Source organism: Lynx canadensis, chromosome E2 (genome assembly GCF_007474595.2).
Source record: "Lynx canadensis isolate LIC74 chromosome E2, mLynCan4.pri.v2, whole genome shotgun sequence".
NCBI lineage: Eukaryota > Metazoa > Chordata > Mammalia > Carnivora > Felidae > Lynx > Lynx canadensis.
In genome coordinates this window covers 17,972,316-17,988,710 of record NC_044317.1, presented here as the reverse complement: position 1 = coordinate 17,988,710, position 16,395 = coordinate 17,972,316, and the positions used below count along the sequence as shown (strand labels likewise).

The following is a 16,395-nucleotide window of genomic DNA, read 5'->3' as shown; positions in this document are numbered from 1 at the left end:
GAGGAACCCTGGTTACCACTGCACACACTGCAACCTGGGGTGCCCGGCCAACGTTAGGGGGTGATGTGCGGGAAAGAAGGGTGCAGGGCATAGTACTGAGCCAGGGCGCAGCCGCCTCCTCCCTCGGGATTTTCCATGCCGGCTCGCGCAGGCCCGAGAGAAGCTAGCGCGCTTTGTCTCCCGCCCGGCTCCCGGCGTGATTCCGCGGAAGCTCTCCGCGCCGCGCCCGGAGCCCCCCCTCCCTTAGCCGCGCCCCCAGCCCAGCGGGTGGCGCAGGCCCGCCAGTGCGGAGACCGCCGCTTTGTCCTAACGAGGATGCCTGGGCCGAGCGCAAAAACCCTGTTCGCGAAGCTGCCGCCGCGCGCCCTGGAAGCAGGTTTCGGTAGCCGGATCTGGGGCGCGCCCCGCGTGGAGCCGAGCAGTCCCAAAGGTCTGGAGGCTCAGGGGGCGTCTGCCTGGAGCTTCGTAGGGCTAGGGAGGGGACCCGCCCCGTTCCGCCCCGCACGTGCCCATCCGCGTCTGGCTCCCTGCCGCGGTGCAGGAGCCGGGTCGCCGGGCGGGGCGGGACTGAGCGGGACAGGGAGGGTCTTCTCGACTTGGGCCCCTGACCTGGATCCAGGTAGAGAGGGCCTGAGAGGTAAGGTTCAAGTAGGGGGAGGTCGGGTGGATTCCCTGCACCCTTCTTACTTTCCCCCACCGCACATCCACACCCAGGCCACTCAGACCTTAGGCGCGGGGCCCCGAGCATGGAGGACCCCAAGAATCCGTCAGTGCCTTCCTGTGCCAGCGACTTCAAGTACTGTGGGGAAGGGTCTCCCCGGCTCTAGTTCCTCACGTCCCACTCCCCTCCCCCAATAACCGAGGCGGGTCCAAGTGGGAGGGGGAAGAGTCCCGTCTCCATCTCCATCCCGTTTCTCCTCTTCACAAAAACCTAGGCTTCGGGAGAGGGGTGGGCGCGGAAAGGATCTTCCTGACATCGCAAACAGCCCCTCCTCAATAAGCCCAGGACGGTCTGAGCAGAGGAGGAGCAGTTTCCCGGTGTCATCCATCACATCTAGACCCCCTTTGTAACCTCAAGCAGTACAGGTGTTATGGGGAAGGGTCCCCCTGCCTCTGAACCTTTCATCCCATAACACTCCCTCCCATCCTCAATAATCCAAGCAGCCTCGTTATCAGGCACAAGGGTGGGGGAAGGCTCCAAGCTCCCCAACGCCCCCTCAGTAGAGACGGGGGGAGTTCCCCCAGCCTTTGCCCCTCACACTCGAGAATCCCCTCTACCATAGAACAAAAACTAACGCAAGCTGCTCCGACTTCAGGCGACAGGCCACAGAGAGGCCCGCAAGGAGTCAGTCAGCAGCTCTCCGGGACAGATGGTCTTGAGGGCGGTGAGGAGAGGTCCCATCAACTCCCCAGGCCCCCTCATCTCAGTTCATTCCGTCCCCAATAAAACAAAAGAGAATCCAGCAGCACCGACCTCAAAGAGGAGGGAGGGCTGTCAGCGCTCGGCAGCGCAACGAGCTCCTCTGGGCTCCTCACTGCCCCGGCTTTCCCGCGGTGGCTCTCGCGGTGACGGCGGCGGCGGTGGCGGCGGCGGAGACCGCGGCTCTCGCGTCGGGAGCCTCCCTCGGACTCAGCACCTGGAGCGGCGAACAGCTCCGCGCCTCATTCCGCTGACTCCGCCTCCCCTGCGCGGCCGTAGCCAATGGAGATCCTGGCCACGCCCAGAAGGCCGCCCATTGGGGGCGCCTTCTCCACTCTCTTCGGCCCAGCCGGCGGGTTTCTCTAGCTTTTCGTCAAGACCGCATGCCCTAGAGACTGTCGGAGTTTTTGTACTGCCTTCTGGAACTCGTAGTCCTTTAAGGACGCGAAGGGGGCTTATGCCGCGGGCAGGTTACCGGGGGTGGACTGCATTTCCCAGGGTGCATGAAGAAACCGAGGCGCTGAGGAGGGCGGGAGGACTGTTTCCATAGCAAAGGCGGCTGGTTGGGGCCGGCTGACTGAGAAATTGGGCAGGCCGCGGGACCCTCGGATTGTGCGTGACTACCGGCAGCCTCTCGGGAGGCCGTTTCGATTTTTTTTTTTTTTTTTTGTCCTCGGCACCCTCCACGGGACTCTGGGCCTCAGTTTTCCTACCTGAGAAGAAGGGTGTGGAGCCGTCCCCCTGCCCACAGTCCGCGGTGATGGGGCAAACCGAGGTCGAGCCGCTCTGGTTTGCCCAGCAAAGGTGAGAGAGGACGGAGGAGACCTGTGGCTTGAGAGTGTGGCATTCTGAACTTTATCGCTTTAGTTTTGTCTCGAACTTATAGAGGAGTGCTTTACTTTGGTCATATCCCTTGAGCCGTCAAGGTCTTACCCAGTCTTCCCATCCAGGATTCTGGTCTCCTTACGCCATCCCTGATACGGCAACATTTCCCCCAGAGTAGCCAGAGGGCGCTACTCCTTCTCATTATCTATGGAATTAAGCCCACACTCCTCTCAACATTGCTCAAAAGGCCCTTCTAAATCTGGTCTCCACCTTGTTCTTGCGACACTCTGAACTTCTTTTGGTGTCTGGGAAGTCTTAACCACCCGTTTTCTCTCACTCTGGTGGTTCCCTCCACCCTTGTACTCAGCTAACCCCTCACACTCTTCAAGCCCCAGCCTAGACGTTGCGTCTTCTGTGAAGCCTTCCTAGATGTCTGGCTCCATATTAGGTATTCCACCTTGCATATGAGCAGCACCCTCTACTTCCCCTATTCCATTTGTGTGCTTATGTATCCATCTTCCACATGATAAGATCCACAGAACAGGGGCCATGTCTATATTATTCATAGGTATAAGCCAGTGCCTATAGTGTCTGACACATAGTAGGTACTCTGAGATATTTGTTGAGTTGAAAATGAATTGAACACTAATTGAATTTTACTCACACCTCCGTGCTCTTAATTTCCTAAGGTTGTGTATTTTCCATTGCTGAAAACGTTCAACTAGAGGGATGCCACCCTCATGAGGAAATGTTTGTCATTCATATAATGGATTGGAATTTTGCCTGAGTGCTTTGAGAGTCCTTAGAATTCTATGACACTAGGGACTCATAGATTCATGCTGATCATTACTTGAAAGTCTTGTCAGTTCTCCACTAAAGGTCATCAGTTCTTCATGTTCCCCTATTTCTAGCTGTTTGCCCTTCTTTCTGTGCCTAAATTCCCTACCTCCCACTCCCTTTCTGGGAAAGATCTTCTGCCCCTGTCAGTTGTGAAGCAATGACAGTCTGAGATGCCTGCCCTTCTTTCAGTCTCTGCTCAGCATCATAGGGCCCTGGTGGTGATGTCCCACCTTGCTAGTTAGTTTTGTTTTTTTTGTTTTTTTTTTTGTTTTTTTCCTGAATCTTTTTCCACTCAGGGCTCTGGTGTTGGCCAGATGGTCCAATTAATCCCACACATGCTTCATATGTCACCCCACCAGACTTTTGGGTGTATTTCAGCTAAAGCATTCTTGGGAGAATATATGGGTATAATTAATTCATGGCCAAAGAAATAACCAGGGGGACTGTTACCCTGAACCTGTTTCAAACCCAAGAGACAGATCCTGAGAAAAAGCAACGCTGTCATCCTTGAGTTGATGATATCCACGGAGGGAAGGCTAGGATGGGGGAATGAGTAAAATGGGTTGCATTTGGGGAGGAAATAACAGGACCTCTAAGAGGCATGGCAGAGGGACTTTGATCCAGACCAAACCATAAGGGAAGGCCACTGGAGCTGGATAAACAAATGGGGCCTCATTACTGAAGATGAGAAAACTATAAGGAGGGGGAAGAAATAGGATTTGTGCTGACACAGAGTGCCTAGTTCTCTGGATGCAGTGAGAGCAGAGGTTTTTGGAAAAGTAGGTGGGGGAAGACTAGGCCACAGGATGGGCATCAACAGAGCATTGGCAGAGTTATCAACAGAAGGTTAACAAAGAATGCTGCGTAGAGCCACAGCTGAAACTCCGGAGGTCAGCGTAGCCGTAAGTAGTAGGGCTACTTTTCAGGAAATCATTGCAAATAGTGAAAACCAGGGTTCCGTGATTCTCCCAGAAAGTAGGGACTAAAATAGCATCATCCACATGGTCAAGTGAAGTCAGAAAATCTGGATTCTAATTCTGACTTTGCCTCCAATTCGATGTGTGACCCTGGGCTGGACCTGTTTCTTCAGTTGTAAAATGGTATTTATTGGTTTTATGGAGCAGCTAATAGGGTAAAGGTGGGGGGATTCAAACTTGCACAAACTACATTATCAGATCTGCAGTTTGCTTATTTGACAATGTTTTAATAGATAAATGAGATGCCTTATGTAAAGCACTTCACAAATATTAAGCATGTAATAAAATGTTCTTCATCTTGGATTATCAGAAATTGGTTTGACTGTGAATAAACAAGCAGGAGGTGGTGTCCTGGCTAATCTGGGTTCAAATTTCCGTTCTCTCTCTTACTAGTGGTATGATTTTGGTCAGGTATATGCTCAATATATTTGTTTTGCCATTTTTTAGGGGTGGTTTTAGAAAATAGAAGCCTAAGAGAATGGAATTCTAGCTACTTGGAACCTAGGGTTACAAAGGATTTTAGGGGAACATTGAGCTAGACTCCTACCATGTTAAAGGGGAAAAAAAGGTCTCAGTGAAGTTCCATAGGTCTTCTGATTAAATATTGTGGGGATTAACCAGAATGTTGAATCTCAGACATGGGGTTGGATTAACCAGGGCTGGGTTTTGAAGAGCCTAGTATACTAGGCTAAGGAATATAACTTTATTCTAAAGATGAAGATTTTTAGGGAGACATGTATTCTGAAAAGTCTGAGGCCTGTGTGGAAAATGACCAGGAGAAGATGAGGCTGGAATGTAGGTCAGAAGCTGCTGCAGTGTTCCAGCACAGCATCTATGAAGATAGAAAAGAGAGGGTAGATCTGAGATGTGTTAGGGAGGTAAATATTCAAAGGACTTTGTGAGTGATGAGTTGAGGGCCTGGAGGAGAGTGGTGTGTTAAGGATAACACCTGGATGCCTGCCTTGGAAAACTTGGTGGACGGATGGTGGTACTTTCCCCTGAGGTGAGGAATAGTAAAGGAGCAGGTGGGTTTGAAATGAGTGGGAGACAACCAGGTGAGATGTCCAGTAGGTTTGGCTTGGGAAAATGCCTTAATATTTGGGAATTCATGTCCAAAGAAGAAATAACCAGAGGGACTATTACCCTAAAACTAATTCAAACCAAGAAAACAGATCCTGAGAGCCTATCATACTTGAGAGATCTGATCTGGAAAAAAGAGTCATAAGTTAACAAGTTAGGAGTACATACATCATAATCAAAACCATGGGAATGGTAAAATCCTTCACCAGAGAGAGTCAAAGAGAAAACCAAAATCCTTTGGGAAATACCAACGTAGATAACTCTTAGAAATGGTTTTGAAGGGGAGGAGGGAGAAAACCAGAAAGGATGTAGAGTTGAGAGACAATTTGGTTTAAGTTGAGAGAGGTTAGGACATTTAAAAATGCTGATGGGGAAAAGCCAGTAGAGGGACAGTTGAGGATAAAGGAAAGAGAAGGGTGGAAGGATGGAGTGAGGTCAGCAAGATGGTAGAAGGTGGTAGAGTTCAGACTCAGCCTCAGGCAGGAGGAGGGCCTACTTTTCATTTAAGATGGGAGGGGAAAAAGGAAGGAGGAGTTGGAGATGCAAGTAGGTTGGTAGGTCGGTGGGTACCAGGTGGTTGGGAGATGGGATCAGGAAATGGAGGCAGTTCATACCCAGTGGCCATTACTTCTTATGTGATGTCAGAGGCAAGGATATCTGCTCAGTGTGAGGGAATTGGATGGAATGGAAAGCTTGGAAAAAGAGTGAAAACGTTCAAGATGGCTGCTGTGGAAAAGAGGACGGAAAGCTAATAGCAGCCCACACGCACCACAGGGCAGTAGTGAGGGCTTGCTGTGGTTGAAACCCATGGGTTTGTGGGGCACTAATTTGTAGGGTTCGAGGCTTTCTTCAGCATCCTATCAACGCTGAGATAGGCGTGGGAAAGGCTATTGGTGAGGCTGTTCCAGGGCTGGGCTTTGCTGGACAAAGGAGACCAGAAAGCAAGGAAGTTGGAGATGTTGACAAGAGAGGTAGGAGTGCTGGGCCACTAAGAGGAAGGAGGTGAAGCCAGGATGGACTGGGCAGAGGGGTGGAGGTGGAGGGGTGGAGTTCTTAGTATAGTAAGAAGAATGATGTGATGGGTGGGAGGGAAGAGCAGGGAGGGCAGGCAGTGCTGATCAGAGGTAGAGGAACTCTGGTCAGGGGCAATGGCAGGGTGACTGGAGAGGACAGAGGAGGTCATGGGAAGGCATTGAAAGGCAATTTTGTAGGTCATTGGCAGGTCACTCATAAAGATGGCTGCTTTGATGGAGAGAGGAATCCTGGTAGTTCTGTGTCAAAATATATAGTAAGTGAGAAGTTAACAGATGGTAAGAAGGAGGGATAGGGTGCAGAAACCTCTGACATGAGTGACACAGAAATCAAGATGTTGGAGAGCTAAGAAGAAGCCCTCTCACTCTCATAAGAGCCATGACTTTCTTGTACATTTTCATAGAGGTATCATCTCAACATGATCAGTTTTATACATACCTAAAAGGCAGGATGTCTAGGAATAAACTTAATGAAACCGAAAAACAATTCTAGATTTCATGGTGAAGTTGTATCAACCAAGTTCAATGTAGTGTTTCCTGCAGTTTATATTTTGGTGTAGTTTGTAGATTTAAGTATGTGCATATCAACTAGAAAATGTGTTTTAAAAATTTTGCAAATTTCATTTCTTAGCAACGATTTGTTTTCTCAGTTTAGAACATAAATTAGAGAACTTGTGTTGATTTTTTTTCAAATGTAGAGTTTAGAGCTTAATTCATGCCTTTGAAATGCCATGAATTTGAAATGCAGCCATTTTCCTTTCTGCATCCTTGAAAAGGATTACAAGGATTTTATTAGTTTTTCAGATAATCTTGCCAGCACATACAGACTTTCCACAAGGGCCTCCTATCAGTAATGTTGGGTTGTGAGTGATGCTGTAGGAGTGCTGTATGTGAGCTATGTAAGACAAGTCAAGTAAGCAGCCAACTTTAAGATTTTCCCAACAGAGACACCTGGATGGCTCAGTCAGTTAAGCGTCCGACTTTGGCTCGGGTCATGATCTCGCAGTTTGTGGGTTGGAGCCCCCCATCGGGCTCTTCACTGACAGCTCAGAGACTGGAGCCTACTTCAGATTCTGTGCCTCCCTTTCTCTCTACCCCTCCCCCACTTGTACTCTGTGTGTCTCTCTCTCAAAAATAAACATTAAAAGATTAAAAAAAAAAAAAAAAGATTTTCCCAGAAGCAGCTCAGTTTACAATTATGGGACTTGGTATAGAATATGAAATTGCATCTAAATGTTAATTGAGAAAAATGATTTTTCATAGTTTTTAAAGAAAAATAACAAAATCGCTGCATTGCTATGAACAATCTTTGTCTTAAAAAACCCAATGTTATTTAAAAATATTTTTGTATGGTTAATGTCTTTGTAATCTTGAAGTAGTTTTGCTATTCCAGACCCTGAGAATATTGGGGATGCTCAGAAAGTATTTTGTAAATCAGTTCATGAATGTTATGATAATCTGTTCTTTGTTTAAAATACTTCCTTTTATCTTAAACTCTCATAAAGTATTCTTGTAAAAAGAATGATTCTTTCTAAACGTAAGTCAAATCACATCACACCTCTGCTCAAACTCCCAGTGGCTTCTTTGTCTCACTGAAAGCAAACATACTCTGACTCCTGTAGCATCTCTGCCTTGTCTCCTAGTACCCCGTGTTTCAGCACATTGATCTCCTTGCTGTTCCTTGAGTGTACCAAGTACACTCTGGCCTCAGGGCCCTTGCACTTGCTGTTTCCTTTGCTTGGAGGCTCTTTTCCTAAATATCCTCATGGACACCCATATGAAATGACAGCCTTTCCTCTCCTAACACTCTCTATCCCCCATTCTGCTTTTTTTTTTCTTCCTCCAATAGCACTTATCACCATCTGACATATTATACATTCTCTTATCTGTTTATTTTCGATCTCTCTCCCATTCTCACACCTCCAGTAACCCACTAACATAAACTACCCATTAGGGTAGAGACTGTCTGTTTTTTTGTTTTTGTTTTTGTTTTTACTGTTGTATTCACAGCATGTGGCACAGCACCTGATATATAATAGATACTCAGTAAGACATGTTGAATAAATAAGAATAACACATCATCCCTAGTATGTAACCCAAACATCTTATTTAAAAATTCGTTCCACATTACACTCTACATGTAGGACACATGTATATATAGTCTTTCATATTCTGGAAATCATAGTTTAGATATAATTTTGAGTTCTGCTTTTTTTTTTTTAACATAACATGTAATAAGCATTTTCTCTTGCTAAGATTGAATTCATTTGTTCAGTTGTTCATTCACTCATTCGTTCAACAAATATTTAATGAGCTATTTCTGTGTTTCAGACAGAGCTGGATCTATAGTAGTAAACAGGATGCAGGACTTGCCCTCAAGGAACAAAGATTCTTTATAAACACCATCTGTAATGATTGCCTAATATTCCATCAAAACTATACTATATTTAATCTCTTCCCTATTTAAGGCTTACTGTTTATTATTAATAATGATGTAATGAGTACTTCCAAGTCAATAGCAATTACCCTTTAAATTGTTCCTTAAGGTAAATTCCCAAGTGAACAGTTATTGAGTTGAAGGATTAAAAATAATTTTGGTGTTTTGATATTACTTGCCATGTTGATTTCCAAAAAAGTGGTACCCACTTTATCCAGTCACCAGCACAAATTCCAATTTTATCCCAGTCTCTCCAGCATTAGACATTTCTTTTTGTTTTGGCTGATGTAAAGTATAAAATGATTCTTCTTTGTATTTTTGCATATAATTGATGTCTAGTAAAAGTGCCCATTTTTTGTTTTCTTTTTTTTCTTATCTTTTTGTCATTGGTTAATTCACTAGGTCCCTAGGAGGTTCTTGGAGGGCCATTGTCCTAACTTGTGGGTCATGCCTGCCCTTTTAACACACATCAGAGGCTTATAGCATCTTAGAGTTGGAAGAGATTGTGTTTATCATCTAGTTCAACTGAAATTTCTAGTAGATGGCTCTCTAGCCTCTGTTGGCAAATCCCTGGCAATAGAGACTCACAACCTCATGGGGAAATGTATCTTGTTTTTGCCAGGTTCTACAGGTACTTAGGTGGCAGCTCATCCCTGTGGTTCCCGTGTGGCCCCAGTTCTGCCCTCTGAAGCTCAGAGCCCACATACCAGATGTTACGGAACCTCTTTACCTTGGCTGCCCCTCTCGGCAAATATGTGGCCAGACTAGAATGTTCAAGCCCGGGTAAGTCCAGCAGGCCTAGAACCCAAGATGCTGTCCCACCCATAAATCTGCAGTGGTATATCAGCCACCTCTTCAGCTGGGTTCATATGAAGTTTAAGATTAGATGAGATTCTGAGACCTTCTTTAAGTGACCTGTAGCCAGGTCACACATTTCTGCAGTTGATCTTTTAAACCTGAAAACAAAACTTTGCTTTTCTCCCTGTTTTATATCAATATATCAGTAGAGAGGCTGCTCTGGTCACACTCCTGCTGTCTAAAATGGGGATAACAAGGGGCGCCTGGGTGGCTCAGTCGGTTAAGTGTCCAACTTCAGTTTAGGTCATGATCTCGCAGTTCGTGGGTTCAAGGCCCACGTCAGGCTCTGTGCTGACAGCTCAGAGCCTGGAGCCTGCTTCAGATTCTGTGTCTCCTTCTTTATCTGCCCCTCCCCCATGCGCGCGTGTGTGCGCTCTCTCTCTCTCTCTCTCTCTCCAAAATAAATAAACATTAAAAAATAAATAAAATGGGGAAAATAGGAGTCATTCTGACAACTTCGTGTGTTAGTGTGATGATTGAGTACAATGCAAAGTTGAACATTTGTCACCCATTTTGGTTGCCTAGCAACTGAGCCTCCTTCCTATGCTTGAGGAATCCTATGCCTCATGAGGTGGAGCCATCTTCCTTTACAGCTAGGGCGTGGACATTGGCTTGAGGCTCAGGCTCCTCCAGTCAGGCAGGCCCCCTTCCTCCTGCTACACCTCACCAATTTTGAATTGGAAGCCAATGACAGCAAAGGAGCAGCATCTATTTTTAGTGATTTGATGGGTACAATCTCAGTTTAAGTGGTAGCAGTTTTACCGGCAGCATCCAGTATGAGGGTGTCTGTGGTGTAGGTGGCAGGGATGGTATCCTGCCATTCCAGACTCAGTGGTCACAGTAATGTGTTCTTAGACCACTATTGAGTTGGGGTTTAGGGCATTGTTTCTGACTGCGTGCTTCCAAGCCTGATTTTCTACCTTCTTGGAAATTTTGTGAGCTACTTACTCACTATCTTTTAATTTATGTCCTTTGCTGTGCACATTAGCCAAAGTTAGTTACTTTTGCTTACAACTAAAAATCCTAATCAGTACATACAGGATATGAAAAGTGTATTGGAAAGCACTAAGCACCACACACATACAAGACGTTATTGTAGTGGGTGTGAGGGGAGTGGGGGAGATAGGCCTGAACTCTACCTGCGAGAGTTCAGACAGGCCTAGGCATGCCTGGAAAGCTGGCCAGTGGGAGGGTATGATGGCAGGAACTTGTGGCCTGTACCTTGGCTCAACAGTAAGGCTGCCCACTGACCCTAAGGCAATTGGTATGGGGATGGCAGCTGCCAGAGGTCCTGCTGGGCACACGTAAGTAGATTGGCTGCTTGCTGTCTCCTGCCCTTGGACTGTTACCAACAGCCAGGGCCAGGAGGTAGGGCTGGGCTGTAAAGCAAGTCTCTTGGGGTTGGACAGCTGCCCTTGGAGTGTCCTCACTGGGGTGGAAGAAGAATCCTGTCTGAATCTCTGCCCCCTCCCCACCCCCACCCCCCCGCCCCAATCACAAGAGGGATTATGACTGGGTTGGGGTCCTGTCCTGTGCTACCTTTAGGCTGCCCTTCATCCCACTGAGCTATAACTTGGCTTTCCAGCCCAGCTTGGCTATGCCTCCAGAGTCCTGCCTTGCAGGCTGCCATCTGCATCTATCAGTTCTGGTGTCCCAGAGTGGGGCTCAGGCTGGCACTGCTGCTCTGTTCAGATGTAGGCTCTTGGGATCTTTGTGACATTGAGGATAGCCTCCCTGGGGACTTTCTGTCTTGAACCCCTGATGCCTTTCAAATCAGCCCTGTTGGGTGTGTGTATGGGTGGTGGTGCTCTTGCTTTAGGGCATTCCCTGATTAGTCAGGGGTCATGTCCTGGGCTCAGACCATGGTCATATCCAAAATGTGGTAGCATCAAGCACTGTTGAGAGGAATCCTCGTAGGGAGTTGTAGGTTCTATCCCTGCTATAGCCATGGATTTTGTGATGTTAACATCACAACTACCAAATTTTAATCATTTTGCCAAATATGAATGTATATAATATTATTTTGATATCAAAACAAATAGAATAAAATCCACCATAAAAACAGCATAGAATAGGGGCGCCTGGGTGGCTCATTCAGTTAAGCAACCAACAGAATTTTGCTCAGGTCATGATCTCACAGTTCATGAGTTTGAGCCCCGCATTGGGTGAGCATGAACCCCACTTCGGGTGAGCTCTGCTTCTCTTGCTTTCTCTTATTAATCTTCACCATAATCCCATGAACTAGGTACTATTTTATTTTATTTTATTTTATTTTATTTTATTTTATTTTATTTTATATTTTGTAAAGATTTTGTTTTTAAGTAATCTCTACACCCAACGTGGGTCTTGAACCTATAACCCTGAAAACAAGAGTTGCATGCTCTACTGACTGACCCAGCCAGGTGCCCAGAACTAGGTACCGTTTTAATTCCCATTTTACAGGGACACCTGGGTGGCTCAGTTGGTTGAGCGTCCGACTTTGGCTCAGGTCATGATCTCGCAATCTGTGAGTTCGAGCCCTGCGTCCGGCTCTGTGCTGACAGCTCAGAGCCTGGAGCCTGTTTCAGATTCTGTGTCTCCCTCCCTCCCCCTTCCCCCACTCATGCTGTGTCTCTGAATCTGTCTGTCTCTGTTAAAAATAAATAAACATTAAAAAAAATTAATTCCCATTTTACAGACAAGGAAACTGAGGCCTATAGAGGTTCTAAGACCAGCCCAAGGTCACACAGCCAGTAAGTGGGAGAGATGGGCCAGCCATCCACTGTCAGAGCCTGAGTACTGCCCTTCCTACTGCCCATTCTACTGTGGAACATCTCTGGCTATTGAAACGTTTTCTCTCACATGGAGCTAAAAATCTCCTTCTCACTAAGTTAGTACCATTTCTGTTTCTGCTTATGCCAGTAGCCCACCATGGCAGTCCCAACATCCCAGGTTGAGGTATCTCAACCTTTTAGCTCAGCTCTCTACTCCAGTCATACCTGGAGCTTCTTCTGGGAACATCTGATATATATACTCCAGTCATACCTTTAGCTTCTTCTGGGAACATCTGAACCATTTTGTATCCGCTAAATCCTAAGACATTCACTGTAGGAAGGTTATGGTTGGGTAGCTCACCAATTTTCTAGTTACTTTGACTCCAAAGGTACTGGCATGCAGTCTGTCCCACTCCTAGCAGAGTTATGGCAAGAAACAGTAAGCCTAGCCACACTTAGGAAAGACTTGGTAGGGGGATACCGGGTGACTCGGTTGATTGAGTGCTCGACTTCGGCTCAGGTCATGATCTCACAGTTTAAGAGTTTGAGCCCAGCATTGGGTTCTCTTGCTGTCAGGACAGAGCCTGTTTTGGATCTGCGGTCCTCCTCTCTCTCTGCCCCTCCCCTGCTTGCATGCACTCTCTCAAAAACAGACAAACAAACAAATAAACAAGTAAATAAGGACTTGGTAGAAATTTCTCTTTCTCTAAGTAAAATGGCAATAAAACAGTCAAAACAGTAGAAACAGTATTAAAACTGTGCTAAAGATTGTTTTGCTGCATGGGAATCTTCTGCTTCTCTGACCAGAAGGCAAGCTTCTTGAGGGTAGGAATTTTTGCTAGTTTTGTTTCCTGTTGTATCCCCAGTGCCTAGAACTATGTATGCCTGGAGCATAGTAAATATTCAAATATTTGTTAAGTGAATTGCTAGAATTAGGGGTGCCTGGGTGGCTCAGTCGCTTAAACATCCAACTTCGGCTCAGGTCACAATTGCACAGTCTGTGGGTTCATGCCCCACATTGGGCTCTGTGCTGATAGCTCGGAGCCTGGAGCCTGCTTCAGATTCGGTGTCTCCCTCTCTTTGCCCCTCCCCTGCTCACACTCTTTCTCTCTCTCAAAAAAAAAAATAAATAAATAAAAGCACTAAAAAAATTAGTAGAATTAAATGAATCCTTGTCTGTAAAAAGGGAATTAAAATCTACATCTGAAAAAAAAAATCTACATCTGGTGTTACTTCCTTGGGTTACTAAGTTGTTTTGGAGAATAATGTGATCTCCCAAGACCATGGCTTTGAATTTCTTCTTCCATTACCTCACCGGCAATTTTTCTAGTTTTGTTGTGATTTTGGTTCATAGGAAGATAACCTTAACTGTACGTAAAGTACACTGAATAAATAATCCTATTTTAAAAACAATTTCATTTAGGAGTACCTGGGTGGCTCAATCAGTTAAGGAACCGACTCTGGATTTCGGCTCAGGCCATAGTCTCTTAGGTTCATAAGTTCAAGCCCTATATTGGGCTCTGCTTTGGCAGCGTGGAGCCTATGTGGGATTCTTTCTCTGCTGCTCATGTTTGCTAGTTTTGCTCCCCTGCTCATGCTCTTTCTCTCTCTCAAAATAAATAAATAAACTTTTAAAAATCTTTCATTTGTTCTTGTAAACCTAAGGATAAACTGGAAATTGGTTTAGCTTGGTAAAGGGCAATATGCAGGAATTACTGGATTTCTTTTTTTTTTCTTTCCCCCATTCTTTTTTTTTTTTTTAATTTATTTAAATCCAAGTTAGTCAACATCTAGTGTAATAATGATTTCAGAAGTAGAATTTAGTGATCCATTACTTACATACAACACCCAGTGCTCATCCTAAGTGCCTTCAGGAATCATTGGATTTCTCGTATCTTATCTTTCGGAAAAAACATTCTGTGACTTTCTGCTTTGAATGTTGGGCTTAAATTCAGAATGTAAAATCATTAAGAAAGAGCTAAGCGAGAAGATTGCTGGTTCTTACATTTTTCTCATTGTTTATACACAAATATTACATGCTCATTGTTAAAAATAAAAAAATATGGGTAAGCAAAATGATGAATATAGAAATCACTTCTAGTCCTATCACTCAGAGGTGATCACTGTCACCATTTCTCTGTTTCTATCAAATACTGAAATTAGTTAACATGGTGATAGATTCAGGGAAGGAGCTACATTTTTCTGATGAGAAAGTAAACACAGGAGATCTGGTTTCCAGCCCATGTCAACCTGTGTTAAGAGCAGCAACAGATGTGAGTCCAGCAAGACACAGGTAACAAATAGATAGGGTCACTCCAGTTCACACCCCAGAATCTGACCTTAGAAGGTGACCCAAGAAGTAGCAGAAGGCTAGAATGGGAGGGAGTAAGGAAAACAACTTTGAATTGGCTGAACATCCTAGATGTGACAAATTTCACAAAGTTTTCCTAGAATTGGGAGTGTCTTTTCATGAGAATTGAGGATAATCTTGGAAGAATCTGCCCTGATTTTTGCTCGCAAGTCAGAAAGACAGACTGTGCAAGTGAGGCTGTCGGGACAGTGAGGGTGGTGAGCCCGAGGACTCACTGTGTAATTGTTTGGTTTGTCTTCTGGGCCAGTTTGCTTCTACACTGATTTCCTAGGAAGGGGCCGTGTCACTTCTGGTTCATATCTTACAGCAGGAAAAGGTGGAGATCTGTGTGAATCGCACCTGAGGTCATATTCTTGGGCATCTTAGCATCTTCAAGCTGCCCTGAATGGGATCCCTGGGAAGTCCAGGGCATGGGCCTAATGACTTATGTTTTTCTTTCAAATTTAATACAAAATTTGCATTCTCCTCCATAATATTTGTCTTAGTGTTAAAATCATATTTTAAAAACTTTAAATGAAGTTGATATTCCGGGGTGTTAGATGTATAGACACTTTATGTAAATGTTGGTTGAATGAATGAATGTTGTTCATCTCAATATCCAGGATGCTCCAGGTCATGGCAAGTCTGAAAAGTCCACTGGGCTGGGAGGTAAAGAAATTAATACTTGGGGCGCCTGGGTGGCGCAGTCGGTTAAGCGTCCGACTTCAGCCAGGTCACGATCTCGCGGTCCGTGGGTTCGAGCCCCGCGTCAGGCTCTGGGCTGATGGCTCAGAGCCTGGAGCCTGTTTCCGATTCTGTGTCTCCCTCTCTCTCTGCCCCTCCCCCGTTCATGCTCTGTCTCTCTCTGTCCCAAAAATAAAAATAAACGTTGAAAAAAAAAATTAAAAAAAAAAAAAGAAATTAATACTTAATTGGGCATCACCTATATGCCACGTAAGTTTCCAGGTGTTTTACCTATGTAGTCCCAGTTTCATCCTCATGACCTTACAAGAATCCCTATTTTATAGGCAAGTAACTGGAGAATCAGAGAAATTAGGTAAGTTTCTCAAGGTCTGGAATGGGGCAGGACCAAGTTGAAAATCCTGGTCTATCTGGGCCTCTGCTCTCTCCATACACCATGTGGCCACCTGCGGCCAGTTTACCCATCAGTTTCTTAGAGACTTCATGGGCAATGCGGCCCACTGCTATGTCCTGGGGGCATGAAAGAAACACCATATTCTATCTTCCTGGTACTGAAGGCTGAAAGAGCAGGGGTCACAGGACTTGACTGCGGGCAGAAGAAGGCAGTACCTCTGGGGGTCTGGAGCACATCCCCTCATTCCTGAACAGGCCAAGTGAGAGTACACTGGGATGCTCCATGAGAAAAAAGGCTCACTTGCTATGTTATTTTAGGATAACAACCATTCAGGGTCGTTGTTGGCATTTTTAACAGGTTTAATCTTTTGAACTTTGTTCCTACTTTGTTATGGCTCAGGTTCAAGTTTCACTGGCTCCTCTCAGCCATGAGTTGAATGCCCCTGGTTGAGGGACCCACACCATGGCTTTGTGGAACTCTCCAAAAGCACAAATTACAAGGTTCCAGATTATTCACAGATGTCCGGAGGTGGTTGTTAACATGATTATTCAGTGAAGGCATTGCGGTCCCTGAAGCAGAAGTGGCCATTTCACCTTCCAGGGAGAGCCCATAGTGTCTTTCTTCTCCTTAGGTTAAGCTCACAGCACCCTCTACTCTTTCTTCTAAAACTCCTTCCCTAGGGCCCAGGGCAGGCAGATATGTGTCAGGTAGATAGGGCACTTGAATCC

General features: G+C 45.7%; 1 long non-coding RNA gene across 1 annotated transcript in view; it reads left to right on the top strand.

The window, feature by feature from the left end:
* The first annotated feature begins 1,977 nt into the window (after nt 1-1,977).
* The window catches only part of LOC115503377, a 39,365-nt gene continuing 24,947 nt past the window's right edge, over nt 1,978-16,395 (top strand). The window contains exons 1-2 of the long non-coding RNA XR_003965359.1: nt 1,978-2,224; nt 9,233-9,393. This is a non-coding gene — a long non-coding RNA (uncharacterized LOC115503377). The remainder of the gene's footprint in view (nt 2,225-9,232; nt 9,394-16,395) is intronic.